General features: G+C 33.2%; 1 pseudogene; it reads left to right on the forward strand.

Annotated features, from left to right (window-relative positions):
• Nucleotides 1-3,143: 3,143 nt before the first annotated feature.
• LOC100408760 (olfactory receptor 6C74-like) lies at nucleotides 3,144-4,061 on the forward strand (annotated as a pseudogene).
• The last annotated feature ends 2,896 nt before the right edge of the window (nucleotides 4,062-6,957 follow it).

Here is a 6,957-nt window from a genome sequence, read left to right on the forward strand (position 1 = left end):
CAGTTTTAAAATTAAGCAAGTGTTTTTAATGATACAATTGACCATTTGTTCAAAATCCAACAATTTTTCCATTTTCACTCTAACTCTGCTGTACTATCAGTAATTTTCTTGATGTCTCTGACCCCAAAAAGTTGCCCTCGATCGGGGTCAAACCAGAATTCTCATTTCTGACCAAAAGTCAGACATAACAAAAAAATCCCAGTGTAAAAATAATAAATAAAATACCTTTATATATATTGATGTTATCTCTGAAGGTTTTCTTTACCCTTCTGGAACTTTAATCTCTCTAGTAATCACTGTTTCTGCAATAATCTGTTTCTTTAAAAGTAAGATGTCGTGAAACCCCGTCTCTACTAAAAATACAAAAAATTAGCTGGGCATGGTGGCGCCTGAGTAGTAATCCCAGCTACTCAGGAGGCTGAGGCAGGAGAATTGCCTGAACCCAGGAGGTGGAGGTTGCAGTGAGCTGAGATCACGCCATTGCACTCCAGCCTGGGCAACAAGAGCGAAACTCAGTCTCAAAACAAAAAAAAAGTAAGATGTCTCCCTGCTTCACATCTGGCTTTCTTCTAAACTGACTACCTTGCTTTCTGCAAAAAACTTCAGCAGTATCACCAGAAATTAAAGCAACAATCTTTCATATATTTCTTCATTAATGACACAACTATACATGATTTAATACATTCATATTCTCTACACATTATTTTATTTCATATCAGTCAAAATAGATTTGCTTCCCTTACAGAACTCTAATAAGCATTCCATCTTCCTTTTCTATTTTTGAAGTTTGTGTGAAGAGAACATATTTAATACATAAAAAGTGAAGCATTTTGCTTGTTAATTTAATACTTATATTTTAGGTATTTTCTAAACTATAATCCTCTGAAAGGAAAATATCTTATCATTCCTATATGTCGAAATCAGTTACTGATATTACTGTCTACAGAAAATCTCTCTGAAATTCTTGTTTACCAATTTGATTTGTTCTTTCATCAATTTTTGTAATTTTAATATGGTTTTCTTAATAAAGAATACACATAAAAGATTTGCTCTTCTTATGTTCTTACAGTTTTACATTATATTTAACGTAAGAATAAGTCATCTCCTTGGTTTAGAGGACATGTAGGCAAAAATCTAAAGGGGTTTTATTAATGACTTTTCTATTATTTGGTACTTTCTAATTATGCCATTGTTTTCCTAATTGTTACATTAGTATATAATACATATTTCATGCTATGAAGTGTTATGGAGAGGATAAGTAAGTATATTTGACTCAAAAAAACAAGTCAATTTGTGAAGATTCAATTAATTAGAAGTTACAGACAATGTTGTCATTAGGTAGATTGATTCTTCCTTTGGAGTGAAGAATGAAAAACTCCAGTTTTATTCTTTTTTTTGGATGAGTCTTAGCTCAGACACTTTGAAAAGCCTAAAGTACTTTATACAACCCTTTAATCTCATTACAGGAATTAGACTTTGTTTTAACATCAACATTTCCGATATTTCTACAGATGCCATAGCAAGACTTTTAATTAGCTTTGCTACTTTGTTTTTCTTTTAAGAGTTAATGAAGAAAATAGTCAATTAGTATCATCTCCAAAAGAATCCCCAGAGCTCTTTATTAGTTCTGAGTAAACATGCTCATTATTAAAGAACAAGGGTAAATCTATGGCACTCTCGCTCTTTTTATTCCAGAGACAATGAGAAACTCCAAGTAGTGACCAGAATTCTTAAAAGGCAAACTAAAAAAAAAATTATTTTGATTCCAATAAATAAATAAATAAATCAGCTTTTCAGATTTTAAGTTAGACTGAATCCAGACATTACTGATTTTATTTATAGGAAAAGTCAGAAAAATGTGTTTGAAATGTCACATGTAAGCTGACTGGGGAGAGAAAGAGAGAAAAAGAAAGAAAGAGAAAAAAGAAAGAAAGGAAGGAAGGAAGGAAGGAGAGAGGGAGACAGAGAAAAATCCACAAATGTTTGTTATTAAATCTCCCTGGCTTTTAATGTGAACAGGTCTCTCTGTTGAGAGTATGGAAATAGAGAAAAAATATGAGTTAGAAATAAATGCATAATTTTTGAAAAATAATTTAATATTACATTTTTGGTTAATGATACAAAAGAAAAATTGCACAATGCTTCAGCAATAAAACCCTTGTGAAATTCATGGAAAGTAGGTATTTTCATAATTTTGTCATTTTGTGTATACAACAGTTGCTACGTAAGTTATTCTGAATGTGTGTCCATAAGATTAAACCCATTAATTTCTGAATTAGAAAAAAAAATTTACGTAACTCTTGATTAAAGATTCAGTATATATATTTGAAAGAGTCTTTAAGTTTGTCTATTAGAATAGCATCATGAACAATGATTTATAGTCATTTTTACTGAATATTTGACTAGGATGTATATATTCCTTCATACTTAGTAAAGGATTGAGTACTTTAACGGTATTGAATATAAAATATTTCTGACATTGATAAAGCTACTTATGAAGTTGAAGCTTACCGAACAATTGAGTAAATAAATTCCAAATTCTATGTAAAGTTTCACCTTCATATTTACATACTAATTTTGAGATTCATAAATGTTCTTTCCATTGAAAAAGTTCTCATCGGCTGTATCAAACAACCTAAAGACTAGCCGGAAATACATCATCAGAAAAGAACAATTTAAAAAAGATTAATTATAAGATTTCAGTTTTAATTAGCCTTTTAAGATGTAGAAGTGTGCAGAAAAGCTCTATCTAGCTGAGAAAATCCTGAGATTATATTAACAATAGGGGGATTAACCAATTTGATCTGAAAGATATTTTCTTGTGGATTCAGTGAAATTGCAGGAGTTACATTTTGGTATTTTAGACAAAACTTTACACCAGAGAAATGTGCAGATACTTATAATAGGAAATAACAAAACCATTCTTTCTCAAAGTAAAAAAAATCTGAAAAAGATTCTGGGGTTCTGACCAATAGGCGAAATTGTTGTGATCATAGAAGAAAAAAACTGTATTCTTCTCAACTGAGTCACTTGGTTCTTCATATCACTTTTAAATCTCTACACAGTGAAGTCTTTTTTTAAAAAAAAAAAACATATATTATTTATTTTTTCCAGATCTGATGGAATTCTGAAGGAATTTAATCATGAGAAACCACACAGTGGTGACAACCTTCATTCTTCTGGGACTAACAGATGATTTACACTGGCAAATTGTAATTTTTCTTTTTCTATTTTTAACATATTTATTGAGTGTCATTGGAAATATGATCATTATTCTGGTCACCTTGCTGGATTCTCACCTCAAAACACCCATGTATTTCTTCCTTTGGAATTTTTCTTTTTTAGAAATCTCGTTGACATCTGTCTGTGTCCCTAGATTCCTAGTCAGCATAGTGATTATGGATAAAACTACTTCCTATGATGCTTGTGTGACACAGTTATTTTTTTTCATTTTTTTGGGTGTATCAGAGTTTTTTCTGCTGGCTGCCATGTCCTATGATCGCTATGTGGCCATCTGCAAACCCCTGCGTTATGTAACCATTATGACCAACAGAGTCTGCAATCAGATGGTTGTCGCCTCTTGGTGGGCTGGTTTGTTAACAATCTTTCCTGGACTTACCATGGGCCTGAGGTTGGAATTCTGCGATGCTAATATTATTGACCACTTTATCTGTGACTATTCTCCTGTTCTGACTCTCTCCTGCACAGACACACGGGTAATAGAATTGTTAAGCTTTATTTTAGCCAGTGTCACTCTCCTGATTACATTGGCCCTGATAATGTACTCCTACGGAAATGTCATAAAAACAATTTTGAAGATTTCTTCTGCCTAGCAGAGGAAGAAGGCTTTTTCTACCTGTTCCTCCCATGTGATTGCTGTTTCCATCTCGTATGGCAGCTGCATTTTTATGTATATTAAACCTTCTGCAGAAGAAAGGGTAGCTTTAAACAAGGGAGTAGCAGTATTCATCACTTCAATTGCACCTGTTTTAAATCCTTTTATATACTCCTTAAGAAATAAGCAAGTGAAACAAGCCCTGAAGAACATAGTAAAAAAGTGAGAAGAAAAGCAAAGCACACTGCCATGTGTGTACCTACGCAACTGTCTTGCATGCTCTGCTCATGTACCCCAAAACCTATAATCCAATAAAAAATTAAAAAAAAAAAAAGTGTATCTTTACTACTTTGAAATAAAAGTTTGGGGTGTTATATTACCACTCAGACTTATTGAAAATTGTAGCGTGAATCAGTTAGGTTTTGGACATACACCTTTATTTTATGTTTATATTATGATAGTAACTGAAGTCACTCATAAATAGCCATTCCTGAATTTTTATTATTTCAATGGTGTTTTCTGCATCCATGATATTCTCTTATGCATTGTTGAAATTACTTCATTCTTTTAACTTAATTATCTGACTTTGCTCATCCTTAAAATATTTCACTATGAATTCATTTTGGAAATCTGAAAGCCCTCTGTTTCTCTTGCATAAATGTTCCCAGAATATAGATTACTTGTGAACTCTTTTAATATTGATTTTATAAATCTCTAAGAAAGATTTATTTCTTAAAACTGAATAATGTTAATATTTTATTAAAGTATGAGATGTTTCCTGAAACATAATAGTAAATATAAAGGGAAGTATTTATTGGGCCAGGTGCAGTGGCACATGCCTGTAATCCCAGCACTTTGGCAGGCTGAGGCGGGTGGATTACCTGAGGTCAGGAGTTTGAGACCAGCCAGACATGGTGAAACTTCATCTCTACTAAATAAAAAAATGATTAGCCAAGCCTGGTGGTAATGCTTGTAATCCCAGCTACCTGGGAGGCTGAGGAAGGAGACTTGCTTGGATCCAGGAGGCAGAGGTTGCATTGAGCTGAGATTGAGCCATTGCACTCTAGCCTGGGCAACAAGATCTTTTCCACTTAAAAAAAAAAGAATTTATTTTCAGGCTTAATAATATAATCAAAATGCCCATCAATGATAGACTGTGGCACATATACACCATGGAATACTATGCAGCAGAAAAAAGGATGGTGAGTTCATATCCTTTGCAGGAACATGGGTGAAGCTGGAAACCATCATTCTCAGCAAACTGACACAAGAACAGAAAACCAAACACCACATGTTCTCATTCATCAGTGGGAGTTGAATGATGAGAACACATGGACACAGGGAGGGGAACATCACACACCAGGGCTTACCAGGGGGTGGGGGACTAGTAGCAGGATAGCGTTAGGAGAAATACCTAATCTAAATGATGGGTTGATGGGTGCAGCAAATCACCATGGCACGTGTATTCTTATGCAACAAACCTGCACATTATGCACATGTATCACAAAACTTGAATAATAAAAAAGAAAAATAAAGTATATTATGTAGATGCAAAAAAAAAAACCTCCAAATTTCTATGCTAGTGTAAATGAAAGGAGCTTCTTTCTTTTAGAAAAGAGAGCTTGTGTTCAAAGCCAATTTAGAGCCTAGGTAGACTATCTCAGTGTCACACAGCAAGGAAATGTTAGATCTTAAATTTGTATCTAGATTTTAAAATTCAAATCCTATGCAAGTAACCATCAGGGAATATTGACTTTTTATCAATTGGCATTAATCTGAAAAAAACTTCAGAATAAACAGCTATTTTAAAATATTTAAAAAGCCATCCTAGGAGGTAGAGAAGATTGGCTCTGTATAACTCTAGGAACACAACTAAACCTTATACCCGAGATTTAAAAAATGTATTTGTAACTCATACACAACTATTTTATATCTTGTAGTATGTTATATTTTCTCTCACTAGTGTGTCTTTACACATGCCCTTTTCTTGCTCTCCAACTGCTTCCATTGTAGTCCAAATGTTCTGCTCTGAATAATTGTTAATGTTCTTCTAGTCTTAAGATCTCACTCTCTCTTAAGAGACACGTTTATCCAGTGTATGTGAGTTTTCTGTTTGGAAACAATAATAAAAAAGGCATATATATATATATATATTTATGTATATATAAATAATTAAACAATCTGACTAAACCATGGCATTTTACTGTTTCAAATTCAAATTCAATTTCTTATACAGTAACTTCGTTATTCTTTCTTTATCTGGATTAATTTGTCTTTATGGCTAATATTAATAAAAATGATCAATTATTTGCTGCACATGTAGAATATAAGCTCAGTTAAAGGAGGGGCTCTAATTTGTTCAACACACAATTTTGAAAGCCTACCACACTCTCTGGTACAAAGTTATGTTAAATTATATTTGATAAATAGATGAATGCCAACTCTAGAATGTATCTTTAATATTTTTCAATAATTGTTTTTTTAAATGCTAAATTTTTTTTTCTGGTATGGGTTTTTAAAAAAAATTTTTTGTTGCAGTTTCTGCTTTCTGCACTTGGCTAGCCAGTTTTCCCAACACCATTTGTTAAACAGGGAATCCTTCCCCCTTGCTTGTTTTTGTCAGGTTTATCAAAGATTGTATAGTTGTAGATATGTTGTGTTGCCTCTGATGCCCCTGTTCTGTTCCATTGATCTATATCTCTGTTTTGGTACCAGTACCATGCTGTTTTGATTATGGTAGCCTTGTAGTATAGTTTGAAATCCGGTAGTGTGATGCCCCCGCTGTGTTCTTTTTGCTTAGAATTGACTTGGCTATGCGGGCTCTCTTTTGGTTCCATGTGAAGTTCATGGTGGTTTTTTTCCAGTTCTGTGAAGAAAGTCAATGGTAGCTTGATGGGTATAGCATTGATTCTGTAAATTACTTTGGGCAGTATAACCATTTTCACGATATTAATTCTTCCTAACCATGAACATGGAACGTTTCTCCATCTGTTTGTGTCCTCTCTGATTTTGTTGAGCAGTGGTTTGTAGTTTTCCCTGAAGAGGTCCCTTACGTTCCTTGTGAGTTGTATTCCAAAGTATTTTATTCTTTTTGTAGCAATTGTGAATGGCAGTTCATTCTT

This window comes from Callithrix jacchus, chromosome 9 (assembly GCF_049354715.1).
Source record: "Callithrix jacchus isolate 240 chromosome 9, calJac240_pri, whole genome shotgun sequence".
Taxonomy (NCBI): domain Eukaryota; kingdom Metazoa; phylum Chordata; class Mammalia; order Primates; family Cebidae; genus Callithrix; species Callithrix jacchus.